This window comes from Mus caroli, chromosome 17 (genome assembly GCF_900094665.2).
Source record: "Mus caroli chromosome 17, CAROLI_EIJ_v1.1, whole genome shotgun sequence".
Lineage (NCBI taxonomy): Eukaryota > Metazoa > Chordata > Mammalia > Rodentia > Muridae > Mus > Mus caroli.
In genome coordinates this window covers 51,191,125-51,213,598 of record NC_034586.1, presented here as the reverse complement: position 1 = coordinate 51,213,598, position 22,474 = coordinate 51,191,125, and the positions used below count along the sequence as shown (strand labels likewise).

At 38.6% G+C, this 22,474-nt stretch overlaps 1 non-coding gene across 1 annotated transcript; it reads right to left on the bottom strand.

Moving 5' to 3' along the window:
* Positions 1–18,226: 18,226 nt before the first annotated feature.
* On the bottom strand, positions 18,227–18,363 carry LOC115029793. Its single transcript, XR_003835357.1, has one exon. It is a non-coding gene; the product is annotated as a small nucleolar RNA SNORA17 (small nucleolar RNA).
* Between the last annotated feature and the right edge of the window lie 4,111 nt (positions 18,364–22,474).

The following is a 22,474-nucleotide window of genomic DNA, read 5'->3' as shown; positions in this document are numbered from 1 at the left end:
CATCATTCCCCTCATGACTTTTGTTTCTTTACTCTGTACTGTAAAATCTACCAATGCCTAGTATTGTAAACCAAGCAGATTATCCATGGCTCATAAAGTCATGGATTTTGGAGAGTCCACATCTGCCACTTTTCTAAGCCAGAATAATCACTGTATCTTAAATGCGTGATTTTATATGCATGGACAAGTAGAGTCCTCATCCCTCATAAAGAAAACTTCTTTTTTGTAACAGAAATAACAAGTGATCAAAGTACAGGCTGCTAAGGACCAGCCTCAGCATGAAGAGAGATTCGCAGAAAAGGTGTTTCTGGAACTGGTGAAAAAAAAAATATGACTTGAAGTCAAATGGTGAGTCCAGTGTGGCAGCCTGCATTCTGCTGGAGGCAGCTTTCCAGTCTGCTTTCTCTCTAGTCTGCTTTCTTTCTTTCTAATCTGCTTTCTCTAGAGATCTCCAAACAGTTTTCTGTCTCTCTATTTTCTGCTTGAAACAGTTCTTCAAGTACTACCTTCCTAGTATAAAAATTCTCTGGCTAGCTCATCTTTTGCAGATCACAAACCTAGTCTTCTATTTTACATATCAATCCAGTCTTCAAGCTTCCTTTTGATTACCCAAAATCAGCATCCCATCCCAGTCCCTTAATTCTTAGGAGACAGAAAGCACACATTTTCTTTTAACATTGCAAAGGAATTCAGATGAATCTACCTGTCTCTGTTAAACATAGACTATAAACTTGACCCTGTCCTGAAATTACCATTTCTATCACACTTTGGCTTAACCTTGCTTGGTCCCAGACTGACACTAAACTCAGGAATCTGTCTGCCTTTGTAAGCATAAACAATAACAACAAAAACAAAAATGTAGCTGGATGGGGTCTCCTATGATTACCACTCCCTAATTCTCTTTATCTTTTTCCTTAGTATGTTTCAGATAAGTTGGCTCATAGTGCAGCTGCTTTTGTACATTTAGATTCATACAACCCCTCATAATTCATATTGCATCATTATATTTTGCATGGCTGAGAAATTATATGTTTTTGAACACATGTTTTTAGAGTTCTTTTCTACAGTCTTAAGGGTTGTCCTTAAGGTCCCAGCCTTTACTATTTTGCTGAGACACCAGGCATACCTTCACCGCCTGGACTCATGATATCTATGATTATCATGGATTCATTAACATTAACATGGAGGACATTCCATGGAGGAACAGCAAATATATACATTATTTTACAAACAAGCTTATGGCCACAGCAGCCACCAACACCCACCCCTGCTGGCCATGACCCAGGGACAGGAACCATGTCATTCTGTCTTTACCAAGTCCATGCCAGACCCAGCATCATCCACCTCCTCCTTTGTTTTAAGATTTTAAGAGTGCTAATGTTGAGTGTACTGCAGTTATTGAGCACTGGGCTTGCTTGATCCAGACTAGAAGCAGAAGTAAAACCAGTAAGAATAAACCAACTCAGATTCCTCTATTCATCAACAAAGTCATCTAGGAAGATGAAGACGTGAACTCATACACAGCATAGACAAAGTGGAAGAAACTTTCACAATTAAAGTGAATCCCCCTCTAGAGTTAGTAATATCCATGCTCTTAGGATGTTGGGAATCAGTATCAAAAGCCAAATTAGAATTGTTCCAAAGCCCATTTAAATGAGACTGAATTTTAGACCACTCCTGTTTAGAGGTCTTATATTCCAAGGATGTCACCCAAACCCAATGGAACAATGAATGGTAATGCACTGAAAGCCTGATCTTAATATTTTGAATTTGACTCCCCATAAATAGAATTGCTTCCTGAAGTCCCCTGTCAATATCCTCCTGGGTCATGAGTGCTATTGACACATTTTTGGGTAATTGATCTGTGTGATGTGCTGTGTGAATTTCTTTAAGTAATGATGTAGTAGGTAAGGGAAAACTAAAAATCACACCTATTAAGGCTGTGATCCTCAATATGAGAGACAAGGTAGCCCCATGTAAAGTCTCTATAAACAAATCTGCTGAGATAGGCAATATCTCCTGAGAAAATATGGGTGCATTATGGGTGAGAACCAGCCAGAGTATATCAGGCTCGGCTGTCTCTTTTGATGTTGTACACAGAGTGGGTCTCTCATGGACAGTCAACTGCAGAAGATTGAGAATTTCCAGGACTTCTTGCTTCTCCAGGAGAGTTGGAGACTGGAGATCTCCATCTGCATTGCCTTTTGTGGCTGATCTTACTTCCTTTCTGTGCAGCAAAAGACCTGTGGAATAGTCACTTCAGGGGTGTCGAGAGGGGGTAATGCATAGGGTAAGCCTGTAATCATTTGATTGGCATGGTCCATTGTTATAGGCATAGAGAAGAGGCAAGGATATTAATGGAATCTTTGTCCTGGAAGGAATCCTTTAAGTGGGAAGTCACCTGTGTTGGATTATGGACAGCAAAGGGAAAAATTAGAGGATATTTATTTCATCTGCTGAAAGAAGATGAACTAGCTGAGAAAGAAACACCATGTTAATTATGTATCTAGAATAGGAAATAACAGCTTGTCTGTGAAAAAGACAAACTGACTTAAGTAGGTAGGATTATTTTATTAATTAAAGACTAAACAATGGTTATTAATATAGTTGGATTCACTTGTGGGAGAAAAACTAAAGTGGATTGCCTAAACCTTATAAGAATCTCTTTAAGTTTAAAAATTATAAGGCACTTTCCTATCACCATCTATTTTTTTTCACATCCTCTAACCTTCATAACTTATATATTACCAGCCTCAATGACTTTCTTCAACCTTCACACACTTTTTAAGACCCTGGAATACTTTCTTTCTGAAACTCAAATAATTACTTTCATAGTCGTTTATACACTTTCTCAAACCCTCAAACACTTTCTCCCAATATAATTTTCTGAAGCTCAAAGGAATTTTTTTAAAAAACTGAAAAAAATTAAACAATATCGGATAAAAACACATGAAAATTATTTTAGGCATTTCTGTTATGAGAGAAGAACAAGTATTTAAAGAAATTTTAGACAAAGAAACACGAAAATTTTAAGTTTTGGGTGAGCTGTGTTATTCCAAGCTCTCAGCAGCAAGATTTCACCCAATTCTCTCTGCATGGTGGGTCCTTGCCAGATGGATGTCATCTGTGTCTGGCCTAGCAGAGGGCACAGGGAGGGAAAAGGGGAAGAACCACTGCTGCTGGCTACCTTCTCCAGCAGCTTGTTTCAGTAGCTTGCCTGTCTGTGCTAGGAAGGTCTGGAAGATCTTCCCCTTGAGAAACCCTCAGGGCTTTTCCAGTACCACACCCTCCTTACAGCTCCCTGCACTCCTCCCACCCCTGCCTGGAGTGAAGGCTAGGCCAGTTCCATTCTCCACCCACACAATCAGAATGTATTGCCTGATAGTCACCTGACTCTCTGCAAAGGCCCAGGTAGAGTTGAAATGTATATCTTGCTTACTAGCTAATTGATTTAAATATTGATATGCGTAGCCAATACATTTGAACTGTAACCTTGCTAGTGTAACCTGTACCCCTAAAAAGTATAAAAACTGCTTGTAATAGCCATTCGGGGTCGCCTTTTTGGTAACTCGCCTTGAGGGACTAATTGAAGGTTAACCCTGACATGCCAGAAAATAAACCTCTTACTTTTGCATCAGTCTGCATCTCGGTGTCTCACTCTGGGGCAGGCTGGGGATCACTGACTGAGGATACAGGTCTTACACACTCATGTGCATCCTATTGGCTGTGTCACCATAGCTTGGTGAGTATCTGGTTATGCCACCCTCTCTCTACAAACATCCGAAAGTAGAACAGGAAGAGAAAAGTTAGGCAGACGTGCCTAGTGGCACTCTGCAGGCTAGGCTTCCTATCTTTTCTTTGTTGTGGCTCAATGGGCATAAGCAAATCTTGTTAACTTTTACCAAGGCCTCTATGAGGATCAAAGCCCTCTCCTCTTTATTGACTTAACCTTAACACCTAATGGCAATAGCATTTGACCAATTCTCTGCTGTGCATGAATCTGTACTGTTTGTGTGGTTGGCTGCAGCATGATTTTTATTTCTCTGTGTTGTTCACTGAAGAATGATACCCCAGATTTAAATAGTATGCAAAAGGAAAGAACATTTTAATCTACAGAAGACCAGCATGTGAGATCCCTCATTCCAAGATGGAAAGACCCCAAAGTGAGCTAACAGGCCCAATTGAAAGTACATCAGGGGAATTCTGAGGTAGGTCACCTCTATCTCATCTGTTGGATCCATCTCTGTGGAAATTCCTGAACCATTACTCGGGTTTGGGGCTGGAAACTGTTGCTGCGGAACTCTGAAGAGTATTGCTGAGGAAGTCTGGAAATTGCTGCAGATACATTGTCCTTGCATTAGGCCAGGTGATGGGGCAGCTTCTGACTAGTTGCTTAAAGTCTAGGTTTTTGTGTTTTGTTTTGTTTTGTTTGTTTTGTTTTGTTTTGTTTTGTGTGTTTGTTTGTTTGTTTGTTGTGTTTTCAGTAACTGTCTTTTCTGGGCTTGCCTGGACTTTCCCAGTTCTCAGAAATAAAGATTTAAGCCTAGTCTCCTTAACTGCCAATTTCAAGCCTGTCCTGGAATCAGCTTATTTCATACTTTTCATCCTTTGTTCTCAGAATCAATAACTCCTGTAATTACATATATTCCCTACAGGGAGGTAGAGCTTCTGCCAAAAATTAACCTCACCATGCCCATGGGTAGTGGACAATGTACCTCTGTGGGCATGGTCACTGGTGAAGAATCAAGAGTTAATGAGGCTGAGGTGGTGGGACTGAAGTCAAATCTTGTGCTCCCTGGGGTGGCCTGAGTTAGGGAGTTGACTGATATCTTGGTTGACTAAAGCAATAAGATTCATGCTGGCCACCATTATTTGAGGTGTCTGTGGCTGGGCCCCTTGAAAACTTCCCTGCCGAGGACAATTCCCTTCAACAGGGAGGGGCATGCCATTTTTGTGAAATGTTGATCTGAAATCTCTCTGCCAATGGTAACCTTTCTGGCAGCTTGAGCACAATGTAACTAGAGGGGCAGCCCCTGTAAGGACCATAGCACTCTGCACAGTGCTTTTCCACCTCATCCACATGAGTGTTGGCTGCTTATGTACCTGGGTTCTCTCCACTTGAAACAAAGGCCAGATCTCGAATCTTTATTTTTAGTTTCTCCTTTTTGAAATGATGAAAACCCCTGGAAAGAGGTCACCATTGCAATCCCTTGTATCAGTGAGGGTGCAAAGTCAGTACAGAGACAAACAGTCTATAATACATTGTAACAGAGGATACCCTTGTATGAGACTCTTTTCTAGTTTCCATTTCTAACTTTGATTTTCCAAGGAATGCTCAAAAAGATAGGATGCCATTTCTCATTATGATACTTACCCTGTTCCTTTTCCAACTCTGGAGCTTTTGATTCTATTTTTAAGTTCTGCCTAAGTGCAGTCCATAAAAATAGAATAAGCTCGGTCATTTCTTCTCCTTCATGGATCTGTGCCCACTTGTGACAGTGTTAACTAACCTTACAACACATATCAAGGCTCAATGACCCTTCTTCAGGAAACCATTGTCTAACCTTCTGTATAAACTCAAAGAAGTCTTGCAAAAGCCTTATGACATCTTTCTTCCTAACTGCTTGTTTAAAAATCTTACTATACATTTCTCTGTTTTGGAATTTGCTTGACCCATTTTTATTTACCAAATCTTCACTCTTTTCCCAGGATAATCTCACATGGAGGAGTTGGAGGAGTCCTTGACACCCTGAGTGAAATCTGCCCCAAAGAGAACTTATCCAATATACTTAGCTATCCTTTTCTCAGTCCCCTTTCTGGGTGTCATCAACCAAAGACTAGTGAGACTTAAAGAAGTTCTGAGAGAACAGGTATCTGGAAGCCGTGAAAACAACTGATTCAAAGTCAAGTGGTGAGTTTAACCTGGCAGTCTATGCTCTGCTGAAGACAGCTTTCCAGATTGCCTTCTCTCTTCTCTGCTTTCTTGATCTCTGGTCAGCACCCCTTTTCTCAGAATCTCTCCTAAGCCAATGCTAGGCCTTGGCAGCAGACTTATGAAGCCCAGATTGATACTACCTCAACTTCTACACCCAATACTTGGAGATCACTGCAAAAGGGGGAAGCAGAATGATTGAAAGAGAAAGAAGATGGGAAGTTTACTCTGAGACTGTGTCTCCTGTAACTGTCAGAGACGATATGCCAATGTTGTGACATGATCTGAAATATGGTCTGAAGAAGAAAGACACTAATCCACATTCTAATGTGAAGGCTGAAACCTCAGGAGATGTCAACACTAAAAAGGGCAACCAGCAATGCTAATAATGGGAAAAACAGTCTTACCCAAGGAAGAGAACACTAAATGTTTAACCAATACCAAATAGTAAGTCCTAAAAATATATACAGACTCAAAATGTAAAATGGACTGAGCAGGTTATATTTATAAGACATTTAGGAAAATTTTATTAAAGAAATATTAAATAAAACAGGATCCTTCCTGTTTCTGTCTGTGTCTAGAGATGATCCTGTGCCATAGCACTTGATTCTTACCCAAATATCATTGGAAAAATGTGTGTCCCCCAGGAGTGCTGACAAGCCTGTGAGCATAGGTAAGACTACCACTTCAACTCAGAAAGACCAGTCCTGAGCCCCAAGATTACAGGAACCAAGGAGCAGATTGGGACAGGATCCTTCTGGTTTCTGTCTGCACCACAGACTAACATTGCCACGACTCTCCATATCTAAATTTGTGCAAGAGAGAACTGGTATCCCAGGAGTTCTGACAAACAGGCTTGCAGGAGAGACAAACCACAATCAGAAACAGCAAAACCAGCTAAGAGCTGAAATAACCAGATGGCAAGAGGCAAAGGCAACAATATAAGCAATAGAAACAAAGGCTATTTGGCATTATCAGAACCCAGTCCTTGCACCACAGTGATCCATGGTTACCCCAACACATATGAAAAGAAACACTCGGATTTAAAACCACTTCTCATGATGATGATAGAGGACTTTAAGAAGGACATAAATAAGTCCCATAAAGAAATACAGAAGAACACAGGAAAACAGCTTGAATCCCTTAAAGAGGAAACACAAAAATCCCTTAAAGAACTGTAGGAAACTCAAACAAACAGGTGAAAGAATTGAACAAAACCATCCAGGGTATAGAGATTGAAATAGAAACAATAAAGAAATCACAAGGAGACAGCCCTGGAGATAGAAAATCTAGGAAAGAGATCAGGAGTCACAGATGCAAGCATCATTAGCCGAATAAAAGAGATAGAAGAGAGAATCTCAGGTGCAGAAGATACCATAGAAAACTTGGACAAAACAGTCAAAGAAAATGCAAAAATGCAAAAAACTCCTAAGATAAAACTTCCAGGAAATCCAGGACACAATGAGAAGACCAAACCTAATGATAATATGTATAGAAGAAAGTGAAGATTCCCAAATTATAGGGACAGTAAATATCTTCAACAAAGTTATAGAAGAAAACTTCCCTACCCTAAAGAAAGAGATGCCCATAAACATAAGAGAGGTCTACAGAATTCCAAATAGATTGGACCAGAAAAGAACTTCCTCCCATTACATAATAGTCAAAACACCAAATGCACAAAACAAAGAATATTAAAAGCAGTAAGAGGAAAAGGCCAAGTAACATATATAGGCAGACCTATCAGAATTACACCAGACTTCTCAGCAGAGATTGTGAAAGCTAGAAGATTCTGGGCAGATGTTATGCAGACCCTAAGAAAAAACAAATGACAGCCCAGGCAACTATACCTAGCAAAACTCTCAATTACCATAGATGGAGAAACCAATATATTCCATGACAAAGTATCTTTCCACAAATCTAGCCTTAGAAAGATAGTAGATAGAAAACACTGACACAAGGATGGAAACTACACCCTTTAAAAAGGAAGAAAGTAATCATTCAACAACCGCAAAGGAAAATAGCCACACAAACACAAAAATAATATCAAAAATAACAGGAAACAACAATCACTATTCCTTAATATCTCTTAACATCAAGGACTCAATTACACAATAAAGAGCCATAGAATAATATACTGGACATATAAACAAGACCCAACATTTTGCTGCTTATGGGAATGTCATGTCAGTGTCAAAGAAAGACATTAACCCACATCAAAGGGTTGGAAAACAATTTTCCAAGCAAATGGTCCCAAGAAACAAGTTGGAGTAGCCATTCTAATATTGAATAAAAATCAACTTTCAACCAAAAGTTATTCAAAAAGATAAGGAAGGATACTTTATGCTCATCAAAGGAAAAGTCTACCAAGAAGAACTTTCAATTATGAACATCTGTGCTCCAAATGCAAGGACATCCACATTAATAAAAGAAACTCTACTAAAGCTCAAAACACACATTGAACCTCACACAATAGTAGTGGGAGACTTCAATACCCCACTCTCATCAGTGGACAGATCATTTAAGCACAAACTAAACAGAGACATAGTGAAACTAACAGAAGGTATGGACCAAATGGGTTTAACAGATATTTATAGAACATTTCATCCTAAAGCAAAAGAATATACCTTCTTCTCAGCACCTCATGGTACATTCTTCAAAACTGACCATATAATTGGTCACAAAACAGGCCTCAACAGATACAAGAAGTTTGAAATAATCCCACGCATATTATCAGATCACTACAGACTAAGGCTGGTCTTCAATAGCAACAACAGAAAACCCACATGCACCTAGAAACTGAACAATGCCATACTCAATAATAACTTGTTCAAAGAAAAAATAAAGAAAGAAATTAAAGACTTTTTAGAGTTTAATGAAAATGAAACCATAACATATTCAAATGTATGGGACACAATGAAAGCAGTGTTAAGAGGAAAACTCAGCTCTAAGTGCCTCCAAAAAGAAACTGGAGAGAAGATAGCATACACCACCAGCTTGACAGCACACCTGAAACTCTAGAACAGAAAGAAGCCAACACACCCAAGAGGAGTCGACAGCAGGAAGTAATCAAACTCGGGGCTGAAATCAACCAAGTAGAAACAAAAGAACTATACAAAGAATCATCAAAACCAGGAGCTAGTTCTTAGAGAAAAATCAACAAGATAGATTAAACCCTTAGCCAGACTAACCAGAGTATACAGAGACAGTATCCAAATTAACAAAATCAGAAATGAAAAGGGAAATATAACAACAGAAACTGAGAAAATTTAAAGAATCATCAGATCCTACTACAAAATCCTACATTCAACAAAACTAGAAAATCTGGATGAAACAGACAATTTTCTAGACCAATACCAAATACCTAAGTCAAATCAGGATCAGATAAACCATCTAAAATGTCCCATAACCCTTAAGAAATAGAAGCAATTATTAAAATTTCCAAACCAAAAGAAGCCCAGGACCCGATGGGTTTAGTACAGAATTCTATCAGACCTTCAAAGAAGACCTAATACCAATACCTTCAAACTATTCCACAAAAGAGAAACAGAAGAAGCACTGCCCAATTCGTTCTATTCTATGAACCACAGTTATGCTGAGAATTCTCCCTTGGAGTTGGAAGGGGTTCTGTCTAATCAGGAACTTTTTGCAATTTCCTTTCATAGAGGACTTCATGAGAGATTTTTTTTTCTCCTATCAATTTTAATGTTCCAAATAGATTTTAAAAACAGGTCGAGTGCATATTACTTTTAGATTCAGAAGATGTCATGTATATTTAAGGGGCATTTAACTGTTATAAATTATTTTTGATGAATTAAATGTCAGTACTGAGTTGTACCTTTTTTAAAAAATTAATATTTTAATAAAAAATAAAAATAAAAAAGAAATATTAAATTAATACTAAATTAAATGATATTCATGGAGATTCCAGTAATGGAATTAACTGATTCCATTACTTTTAATTAAAATTAAAGAAAAAGTTAACATGAATTTGAGTGAGAAGCAGGGTGAGTACCTGGAATGTTTTAAAGGAAGAAAAAGGGAAGGTGAAATGATGCAATCATAATCTAATGCTTTCTAGAGAAAAGTACAAGCCAAGGTCCTCTTCTACAGCAACTTTATTACTCAAGCTCAGGATTATTGGAGCAGTCATGGTGCTAAGCTCTGAAGAGACTATAATAAAGGCTTTGCCATAAAATTTAAAAATTCAGCTGAGTTAAATTCATTCTAGAAAAAAATGCAATTTTCCTCCTTTACCTTAGTGAGTCTCTCTCTAAGAGAGACTTTGTTAGCATATTTCCATCAGCTTCTTTTTAAAAATATTTATTTATTTATTATATGTAAGTACACTGTAGCTGTCTTCATAGAACTTTTCTTCCCTCTCTGGCTCCAGCCCTGCTCACTTAGGCTCCAAAATGTATTTATTTATTATATGTAAATATACTGTAGCTGTTTTCAGACACCCCAGAAGAGGACATCAGATCTCATTACAAATGGTTATGAGCAACCATATTGTTGGTGGGATTTGAACTCGGGACCTTTGGAAGAGCAGTCTGTGTTCGTAACTGCTGTGCCATCTCTCCAGCCCCTCCACCAGCTTTTTAATATTACAGTTTTATTTCTGGGTCTCCTTGCCCTCTCCTATAGTCTGTTGCTTGTTTCACCCTGGCATTGACTTCTAGATACAATTTCAAAACAAAATAAAACTTGTTTGAAGATTTTTTTTTCTGCCTCTTTCCCCATGGGTGATACTTTCAGGCCAAAAACATCCTCTAAAATACTGTTATATCCAATTGCCCAGTGTTCTACCAAAAAAGAACTTCTACTTGCTTACTTGGTAATTCCTATTTAAATCATCCCTCAAATTATCTATTTGTATGTGCTGACTGCACCTTGTTTTATTCTGTCATTTCTTGTGTACAATTTCTTATTTTCAAGAGAATGCAGCTCTGCTTGTGTTTATCAACCAAAGCCAGTGATCCACTTTCACGGCTTCCTTCATTGGTCTGGAACTATAAATATCTAGCTCATGATTGCTTCATCTGGGAAAGACTTTGTCTCCTGTTTGTCCTCTCCTTGACCTGACTCTAATGTTCATTGTCCCCTTGGTATTTCTACTCATATTCCTCTATGTAAGGGTCAGCCCACTCATACTGCTTTCATTTGTTTTGACTTTGGTTATAAATTTTATTTTACACCAGTAAATTATGAATAAATTCCAAAACCTAGAACTCTTGAGTAAAAACAGGCTTAAAACTAACAGTATACCCTTTCTGTATGTTGCTAGTAAATATGCTTAAGTTAGCATAGCTAACTTTAAGTGGCAGACTTCTTACAGCATTAAAACACTAACAGAAAATATTGATGGAGAGCCTAGATGGTAGTGTTGTTTTGTTTTGTTTTGTTTTGTTTTGTTTTGTTTTGTTTTGTTTTGTTTTGTTTTGTTTTGTTTTTTATGCTGTGAGAAGTAGATGCTCCAGAGAGGCTGAACTCAATAAGAGGCCCAGCTGCCTCAGCTTGGGAACACACACAGATTTTTTGACAGCCTATTTTGTTTGCTTAGTATGCTTTTCTCTATCAAAAGAGAAAATATTGAATTATTAGAGACAAATACACAAACAAGCAGCAGGAAAATAATTCTCAGTACATGACTGTAACATTATAAGATTCTATGTCAGTTTCATTCCACAATACTCTGCCTTGGTCCAAGGCTTTAACATGAAAGGACAACATAAATCTCATTTGTCTCCATTTAAGGACCTGGCCAGGTTTTGAAAAGAAGACCATAGGCATTAGCTCAAGGAACAGACAGTAAAATCCAGAAACAAGATCATAAAACCCTGTTCCCAAAAAACAGCCCAGGGATAAACACAAAAATGGGGAAATATCTTATCTCAGGATGGGCCATCTGTGTTGGGCAGCCATATCTCATCCTATGGTTAAACACTCATGACATAGGAATGCAGACCATTGGCCACCTATGACCCCCTAGCACCTATCAATGAAATTTTATATTACTTAATCCTTCTATGAGTTCCTCCAGTTCCCTATTTAAAAAAAAGCCTGTGTGTTTTTGTCTGGGGTCGTTATTTTGAAAAATAGTTGACCCCCTCATGGTTCTTTCTGCTGAATAAATGCTCTTTGTCTTTGCATGCTATCTCAGCCTGGGTTCTTCCTTCAGCAATTTTCAGACCATTACAAACACAACAGCCTTCTGGGAGAACATTTCATGTACAAATTAGAGCAAATGCAAGTACCATCTGTGAATAACCATATCTACAGTTCTCTTACTTAGAAACACAAAGTGATAGGCACACTGTCCAGATGTGAACTATGGTCTTGGTTAGGCTTTCATTTACCTCTTCTACATCAGTTGAAGAAGTTCTCTGGCATAAGTTGATTCAATTCTCATTTTCTAAGTCATTACCTATAAAAATTTTTCTGTTTCCAAAATCAAAAATTTCAGTTAGTGTCAGATAAGAAGAGAATTTTTTATCATAGTTTTCATTTTAAGATAAGACACTATTTAACGTGCTAAGCCACTTAGTAAGAAAAGTAAATTTCTAAGGACAAGAACAAGGCCCCTGTTATTGGAAAAAGCTTTTAAGAATTTTCTTTCTAATTGTCAAGGTTACTCAAAAGTGCCACATGAGGTCTGATTCTCAACCAAACACAACACTCAGTGGGAAGAGATGCCATTACTGGAGTCTCCATAGGTGTCATTACTTATTAGTTTACATAAAAGTTTCACAGAGGAAAGAAATGTCAAATAGGTTTATCTGGGAACACTACTGCTGGAAAGGATGTCTAGGTCCTAGCACAGCCTGAGTCCATCATAGTGAGTGACTGTGCATAAGCTGTACCTTGCAGAGAAGGACACATTCTATTTTAAATGGCTCTACTGAACAGAGATTTTAGTACTTGAGCAAAACTGCATTCTTCATCACCAGAAAACTGATTAGATTTATCTATATACTATAAGTGTCCATGGAAAAGGTTTACCTTTTATCATGCAAACTTAGTCTACTCTTGCCCAAATAGAAAGAAATGTTAATAGTGCTGATATTTATACTTCTCATAGCAAGAACTACAACTAAGTCAATTTAAATATGTTCTGGTCAATGCAGATCAGATACCAAATACCATATACCAAAAACTTTATTTGACATAACTGGGTATTAGTAGCTAAAAATTACAGAAACTGTAGCCACTAGAGGCCATGGGTTACAGGGCTCCTGAAAGGAAAATTGAGGTTGGATGGGAAGGACGGTGAGAAAAATAACGAGCCAAGACAAAGTTCTCTGGTCAAGGCTCAACTTTAATTTTAGGGTCTGATGCTTAAAGTGGTAGGGGGGGGACCATCTCCCACTATACCAGAATCTCATCAGTCACTTTGTCAAGATCTGTCAGGAAAATAAGCTCAGCTGCTCAGCTGGTAGCTTCTCCAAGGAAGTTGCAGATGGGGGCAGACAAAAGACAACCTAGGCCAGAAGACTCCACCCTAGGTGAGCTAGGGTGGAGATCTGGTTATTCTGAGAATCCTGTGATATATTTATTTGCCCCTACTGATCTGTCAGCATGGATATTAATTCACCTTATTTCTTATGAAAGATGAAGGTGAAGCTGAGTTGCATTTGTGACATGGTAGTTAAAATTTTGGAAGCTATAAGTTGAGCCCCTTTCTTGGGGTCCGGAAAGGAGACTCAAGCACATCAATCCTCACTGGTAACACTTACTCTACACAGCTTTGATAGGCTCCTTCTGAGCTGCTTCCCAAACCCAGAGAATAGCAAGATGAAACTTCTGTTGAGACAAATTTGTCTGTTCTTCAATCAGCCACTGACAGCCACTTGGTAGCCTAAATCAGCACCATTCTGAATCAGAATGGCCTGTTCAAACAAGCAAATAATTCAAAGTAAGCACACAGCCAGACATCCCTTGAACCTGCTTTGGCCTCTGTCTCCTTAATGTGCATTCATGCATGTCTCAGAAAATGAGAAAAAGGGGATTTGATATGATCCATGCTGGATCAATGTCAATAGAAGCAATAAGTTGACTAATGAAAATAGAGCTATAAGAAGTTAACTTCTCCTTTATAGACAAATAATGATGCTTGATGGATACTTGATATTAATAACTTTCCAGGTACAAAATAAGTGAATAGACACACAATTGTCATGTAAATAATGTTTATCTTTGGGCTGCATCCATTAGAGCTCCACAGTACTGGCATCATTCTCATTGTCTCTGCTTACTTATTTAAAAAGTACCTATGATTTCAGAATGAAGATTTCAGATAGTGTCAGATAAGAAGATGTTTTAAAATCATACTTTTCATTTTGAGATAAGGCAATATTTAATATGTTAAGCCATTTAATAAGGAAAATGAACTGCCAAGGGTGAGGCCCCTGTTATTAGGAAAAGCTTATAAGAATTATCCTTCTAATTGTCAACATTACTGAAAAGTGCCACATGAGGTTTTATTCTCAGCCAAGCACAACACTCAAGGGAAAGAGATTCTATTTCTAGAATCTCCATAGCTGTCATTACTTATTACAGTTCTCATAAAAGTCCTACAGAAGGAAAACCATGCCACTCTAGTGTAAAATCCCATACTTATTCCCAGTTTAAATGGACACTGGACATGGAGAAAGATGACTATCACAGTCATATTGTCCACCTTCCCAGACTAACTACTACTTATCTACTTTTCTTAAACCCAGATACCTCCTCCTGACTTCTCCTAGACCAAATCAGTTTGGAAACCTAACCATTAAAATAATTTGCAAAAGGACAGACTCAGACATATAAACACAAGTTGTAATGTGTTCCTCTCATTTCATTTGTGTTGACACCTCTTTCAAATATAAGTTTAATTCTCTCTACATGAAGCAGGGAATTAACCTTGACACAGTTTCTCTTTCTCAATTTCCTTCTGTTCCTTAATATGCTGATTCATATATGAGTCTGATACAGCAGCCTTCTGTTGACTTTAGCCTCTAAAACATACATACAACCTCTTAGATATCCACCCCCTGACTCTACCATCTGTAAACACTCAGATAAGTTGTAGTGACTATGTCTGGGTGTAGCCACACAACTGATGCCTACCTGCTTTAAGGCCCTAATGACAACTCCTGAAGGAAATCTGCTTGCTGAATTCCTTGGGTCCTCTAGTTCTGTTTCTTCACAGGTCCTTGACCTTGTCTTGGCTCATGTCTGGACAGGTTCTCTTTCCCTTTGGCACAGGAAGTATACTATTCTTCCCTGTGCATCTGCACGTAATAAACCACCTCTGTATTTTATTGTATTGCTTTTTAATATATAACACCCAGCAGATAGGCCCATATCCAGAATCTCTACTAATCAGAACTCTCCTGGACAGAGGGTATTCAGTAGTCATAAACTACATAGATCAGACATTAACTGAGGTGAATTTGGCATATCAACCAACTACCTTTGGATGAATATCTGGTAAGTCAGATATTATCTGGCACTAGGCTGTCTACCAGGATGAAGAAGGATTTGTGAAGAGAATATTATAAACATTTATTATCAAATCACTACAAAGTTTTCTGGGCAGGGTTATAACTTATAACCACTGTTGTGAGGGATAACTTAATACTAATTGGAAAATAATATTCACTTATAAAACAGTAGCAATTTTTTTTGTATAACCTTGAGAACTAACTAGAGTACTTTCTTCATTATCAAGTTTTATATTCTGTGGTTTCAGTTACTTGTATATAGTCATGATCAGAAAAGATTAATGGAAAATTCCAAAAATAAATAATTCATGTTTTATTTGTCAATCTCAATAGCATAATGAAATTGTCTGGGAGAAAGCTAATCTCCCAGGAGTGCAGATATGCTTCTGAGCACAGGTAAGCCCACCACTTCTGCTCCAAGGGACTCACCTTGAGCCTTCACGTAAATGGAACTGGGGAGCAGCCTGGGGCAAGTTCCTTCTGGTTCCCATATATGCCTGGGGCTGATTCGGTGCCACAGCCCTCCATACACAAATACCATTCAGAGGTGGCTCACTCTTCCAAGTGTTGCAGCTGGTTATAGGCATGACCAACTAGCCCACTATGATGATCCTGGGGCCAGCTCTCCTGTCTAACATAGGTGGTGATAGGGGATGGTGATAAAGAAAAGGAAAGAGAAAATTCAGACACAGAACACACACACACAGACACACAGACACAAAGACACACACACAGACACACACACACACACACACCATTGCTGAAGCCAAAGTCAGACTTCACTAAATTCATGTGTACAAATACATACAAATATGCATACATATATACAGACAGACAGATGGATAGATAGACATATATATGTTCATACATTGATATAGATGAAGCAAAGCCCCAGCAAGAAGGCTCCAAAAATTTTGCACATACACATATGCATATATACACACATATGTACACATAAACATATACACATACCTGGAGGGTGAATGGAATAAAGTTCCAACAAGCAGGTTCCAAGCATTTCACACATACATACATACACACACACACACACACACACACACACACAAACACAAACACAGTAGGTGGGTGAAGGAAGTGCCAGCACACACCCAAACAAACTTTAAGCATATACATACATACAGATTTGATGGATGGAATGAAGTTCCAACAAGCAGCCTCTAAGCATTTTACATATACACTTTTTACCTATATACACATGTACATATATACATGAATAAATATACACATATACACATATATACTTATACACATATATACAACCATACATATACACATATATACATATACACACATATACATATGTACATGTATACATATGTACATATATACATGAACACATATACACATGCACACAGATACACATGCATGCATATACACATGCACATATGTATACACATATACACACATATACACATGTACACACACACACACACACACACACACATATACACACACACATACTTGGTGGATGGATGAAAGAAAGTCCTACCAACTTTATTGTTTCTTCTATAGCTTATGTATCCCAGCAAAATCTTTCCAATAGTACAAAATTGCAACATGATTATGTTCTAGTTTTTCCCTAGTGAATGACTATGAAAATACAGTGTGTTCCCCAAAATCTTTATAAGAAATAGCATAATGTACTACAGGTAAAGAAAAGAAATTATTCCCAAGAACTCATATATATTTATAACTGAGAAACTTATTATAGATTAACAAAGTATAAGCAAACAAGGTAGTTTTCTCAATCAGTTTCTCTTACTGGCAGGCAGCAATCTACAGATACAAAGAAAAGATTAATTATTGTATTATTCATCATTAAAAGTAATCTTATAAAAACCTTAAAAGAACCACAAATCTAAACTTATATAAAAATCAGTTATATCTATTTTAAATATTCAGAATGTATATCTACTTATCAGTAATTCTTATCAAGTCATACTACAAAACTGAGGGCAAAATGGGCATAAGAAATCAATTATCAGTAGTCCAGCCTCAGTGAGATTCATGTCAGCAAGCGCTGCCACTTTTCTTGTTCCCTAATCATAAAAGTCCCTAGCTTAACTATTAAGAGTGTACCTTCCTGAACTTCAAATTGTTCTCTAAGATTTTCTACATAAGATCCAGTAGCAAACACATCTTAACCTAGCTTCACTAACAATTTTATTTTTCCAAATGCTACCTAAGGGTGATGGTCATGGCTGACAATCTACATTTTTAAGTTGTTCTCTATAGAGGTGATTGAATTATAAATCTGCTCCAGCAGCAAAGCCTGAAAGATATCTAGCATTATTATTATTATGAGTGCCAGAGGTACTGCCAGTGAGGGACTGAATGCCCATCAGAGTGTTCATACAACTCTTAGATTAAGAGGGATGTGAGGTAGCAAGCACAGCAAAACTCCATAACAGCAGGAAGTCCTCAGGACATGTGGATCTCGGCCCTCACCCAGGTGCACCCATCATGGCTGTGCTAACTGGTAGGCCTTATTACATGAATTCCAAAGCCATTTCTTATTACTCCCGCACAGCCCTCAGAACTGATGGTCATCTTAGACTCACTTCTTGCCTTGACCATCTAAGTCACCCCACATGAGGATCACCTATCTCAAACTCACTCTCCCACAGGTCCATCAGTATCAGGTAGGGATTCTTCTAGTCTTTGATTCCTTCTCATTTTGGGAGCCATTTGGGCCTGTGTGGCACCAAACTGGTGGCCATTTCAGGCTACTTCTCTTTGAGCCCATGGTTCCATACTGATGGTCGTCTGAGCCTCATATACTTCAGGGAATGTTAGGCTACTAATCATTGAGATGTTCTTAAATCGGAACACTAAGTGTCGATATAGCCTTTCTCCTCTTTTCCACCTACTGACAAACATCTGATGCAGCAGCCGTATCTCCTATGTTTCATCAGACAGGGAAGTTGATTTATTTTTAATTAATAAGAAAATATAAATAAGGCGGCTATGAACATAGTGGAGCATGTGTCCTTATTACAAGTTAGAGCATCTTCTGGGTATATGGCCAGGAGTGGTATTGCTGGATCTTCTGGTAGCACTATGTGCACTTTTCTGAGGAACCACCAAATGGATTTCCAGAGTGGTTGTACTAGCTTGAAATCCCACCAACAATGGAGGAGTGTTCCTCTTTCTCCACATCCCTGCCAGAATCTGCTGTCACCTGAATTTTTGATCTTAGCCATTCTGACTGGAGTGAGGTGGAATCTCAGGGTTATTTTGATTTGCATTTTCCTGATGATTAAGGATGTTAAACACTTTTTTAAAGGTTATTCTCAGCCATTCGGTATTCCTCAGTTGAGAATTCTTTGTTTAGCTCTGTACCCCATTTTTAATAGGGTTATTTGGTTTTCTGGAGTCCAACTTCTTGAGTTCTTTGTATATATTGGATATTAGCTCCCTATTGGATTTAGGATTGGTAAGGATCTTCTCCCAATCTTTTAGTTGCAGTTTTGTCTTATTGACAGTGTACTTTGCCTTACAGAAGGTTTGCAATGTTTTGAGGTCCCATTTGTCTATTCTTGATCTTACAGCACAAGCCACTGCTGTTCTGTTCAGTAATATTTTCCTCTGTGCCCATATGTTTGAGGACTTCCCTCTATAAGTTTGAATGTTTCTGGTTTTATGTGGAGTTGCTTGATCCACTTAGACTTGAGCTTTCAAGGAGATAAGAATGGATCAATTTGAATTCTTCTACATGCTAACCACCAATTGAGCCAGCATCATTTGTTGAAAAAGCTGTCTTCTTCCCACTGGATGGTTTTAGCTCCTTTGTCAAAGATCAAGTCACCATAGGTGTGTGGGTTCATTTCTGGGTCTTCAATTGTATTCCATTAATCTACCTGTCTGTCACTCTACCAGTACCATGTAGTTTTTATCAGTTGCTCTGTAGTACAGTTAGAGTTCAGGGATGGTGATTCCACCAGAGGTTATTTTATTGTTGAGAATAGTTTTTGCTTTCCTAGGTTTTTTGTTATTCCAGATGAATTTGCAAATTGTTCTTTCAAGTTCTGTGAAGAATTGAGTTGGCTGACAGGAGTCTAATATAACTGTCTCCTGAGAGGCTCTGCCAGTGCCTGACAAATACAAAGTGGATGCTCACAGTTATTCATTGGATGGAGCACAGGGTCCCCAATGGAGAAGCTAGAGAAAGTATCCAAGGACCTGAAGGGGTTTTCAGCCCCATAGGAGGAACAACAGTATGAACTAACCAGTACCCCTAGAGCTCCCTGGGACTAAACTACTAATTAAAGAAAACACATGGTGGGACTTGTGGCTCTAGATGCATATGTAGCAGAGGATGGCCTAGTCGGTCATCAATGGGAGGAGAGGCCCTTGGTCCTGTGAAAGTTCTATGCTCCAGTGTAGGGGAATACTAGGGACAGGAAGTAGGAGTGGGTATATTGGGGAGCAAGGGGAGGTGGGAGAGGATAGTGGATTTATGGAGGGGAAATTAGGAAAGGGGATAACATTTGAAATGTAAATAAAGAAAATAGAAAAAGGAAATATGTACATTATACAGAATGATGAGGCACTTTTTACTTGTATATATTGTACAACCTTTAAACCAAGTGCAACTTCTCGGTACTCTCAAGAATCTACCATTTGGGCAAACATACTCAAACTAATTTCTTCCAGCTTCTTGACTATCTTAGAACATGGTTCTTTTCTTTAATAAATGTGGCTGCCTTTGTATTTGGAGCATAGATATTCAGATATGAGATTTCATCTTGGTAGATTTTACCTTTGATGAGTATGAAGTGCCCCTCCTTGCCTTTCTTGATAACTTTGGGTTGGAAGTCAATCTTATCAGATATTAGAATGGCTACTCCAGCTTGTTTCTTTGGACCATTTGCTTGGAAATTTGTTTTCCAGCCTTTCACCTGAAGTAGTGTCTGTCCTTTTCTCTGAGGTGGGTTTCCTGTAAGCAACAAAATGTTGGGTCCTGTTTGTGTAGCCAGTCTATTAGTCGATGTCTTTTTATTGGGGAGTTGAGTCCACTGATGTTAAGAGAAATTTAAAAAAAGTAATTGTTGCTTCTGTTATTTCTTTTTGTTAAAGTTGGGATTCTGTTCTTGTGGCTGTCTTCTTTTAGGCTTGTTGAAGGATTACTTTCTTGCTTTTTCTAGGACGTGGGTTCTGTCCTTATATTGTTTTTTTTCTGTTATAATCCTTTGAAGCGCTGGATTCATGGAAAGATAATGTTTGAGTTTGGTTTCTCCATCTATGGTAAATGATAGTTTTGCTGGGTATAGTAGCGTGGACTGGCCTTTGTATTCTCTTAGGGTCTGCATAACATCTGTCCAGGATCTTCTAGCTTTCATAGTCTCTGGTGAGAAGTCTGGTGTAATTCTAATAGGCCTGCCTTTATATGTTACTTGACCTTTTCCCCTTACTGCTTTTAATATTCTATCTTTATTTAGTGCATTTGTTGTTCTGATTATTATGTGTCAGGAGGAATTTCTTTTCTGGTCCAGTCTATGTGGAGTTCTGTAGGCTTCTTGTATGTTCCTGGCCATCCCTTTCTATAGGTTTAGGAAGTTTTCTTCTGTAATTTTGTTGAAGATATTTGCTGGCCCTTTAAGTTGAAAATCTTCATTCTCATCTATTCCTATTAACTGTAGGTTTCGTCTTCTCATTGTGTCCTGGATTTCCTGGATGTTTTGAGTTAGGATCTTTCTGCATTTTGCATTTTCTTTGATTGTTTTGCTGATGTTCTCTATGGAATCTTCTGCACTTGAGATTCTCTCTTCCATTGAAGGAAAATGAGATTTTGTAACTTGTGATTCATGTAAAAGAGTTGACTATGAGCCCGCGGCCTGGGGACAAGAACAAAGCAGAACAGGCCCAGGCATGCCAGGGCAGGGCTGTTGTTAAGGCATTCCTAAGAACAGCTTGACTGTAAAGATGAAAAGGAATGCAAGGACAAGTAGGGCTATCTTGTCTGAGTCAACACCATCTGGCCAGATCCTCCCCTCTGTCTATTGCCCCTTGTCACCAGGTAAAGTCATACATCAACTGGTTGCTATGTGAACAAAGATAAGTCCCAAGCCCACCGGAACAAAGTCCTGATGCCCTTTTTCGGACATGTAATCTTTCTGTTAATGTTTGAATAAGCCAATCCAGTACCTTTGTCGAAATTCCTTGTACCCCTAACCTTTGCTTCTTTAAAAACCCCTAGCTTCCGAGCCTCAGGGTCAATTTCCCTGCCTCATGTGTGAGGTACGTGTTGGCCCAGAGCTCTGCCAATAAAGCCTCGTGTGTATTGCATCAAGAAGGATTCTTGTGTGTTTGTGGGTGCATCCTGTCCCTGGACTAGAGTGGGGGGGTCCCCATATCAGGGGGTCCTACACCATACCTTGTATTCTGTTGTTGATATTCGCTTCTATGATTCCAGATTTCTTTCCTATGGTTTCTATCTCCAGCTTTGTCTCACTTTGGGTTTTCTTTATTTTTTCTACTTCCCTTTTTAGGTCTTGGATGGTTTTGTTCAATTCCACCACCTGTTGGGTACTTCTACCTCTTTAGCAGTGTTCTCCTGTATTTCTTTAAGTTGGTTATTAAAGCCCTTCCTGATGAGATATGATTTTAAATCCGTGCCTTGCCTTTCTGGTGTGTTGGGAAATCTAGGTCTGGCTGATGTGGGAGTGCTGGGTTCCGATGATGGGGAGTAGTCATGGTTTCACTTAGTAAGATTCTTTTTTTCCCCTTTTTTTATTGGGTATTTATTTCATTTACATTTCCAATGTTATCCCAAAAGTTCCCCACATGCTCCCCCAACCACTCCCCCACCCACCCACTCCCACTTCTTGCTCCTGTCGTTCTCCTGTATTGAGGCATATAAAGTTTGCACAACTAATGGGCCTCTCTTTCCACTGATGGCCGACTAGGCCATTTTCTGATTCATATGCAGCTAGAAACATGAGCTCCAGGGGGGTACTGGTTAGTTCATATTGTTGTTCCACCTATAGGGTTGCAGATCCCTTTAGCTCCTTGGGTACTTTCTCTAGCTCCTCCA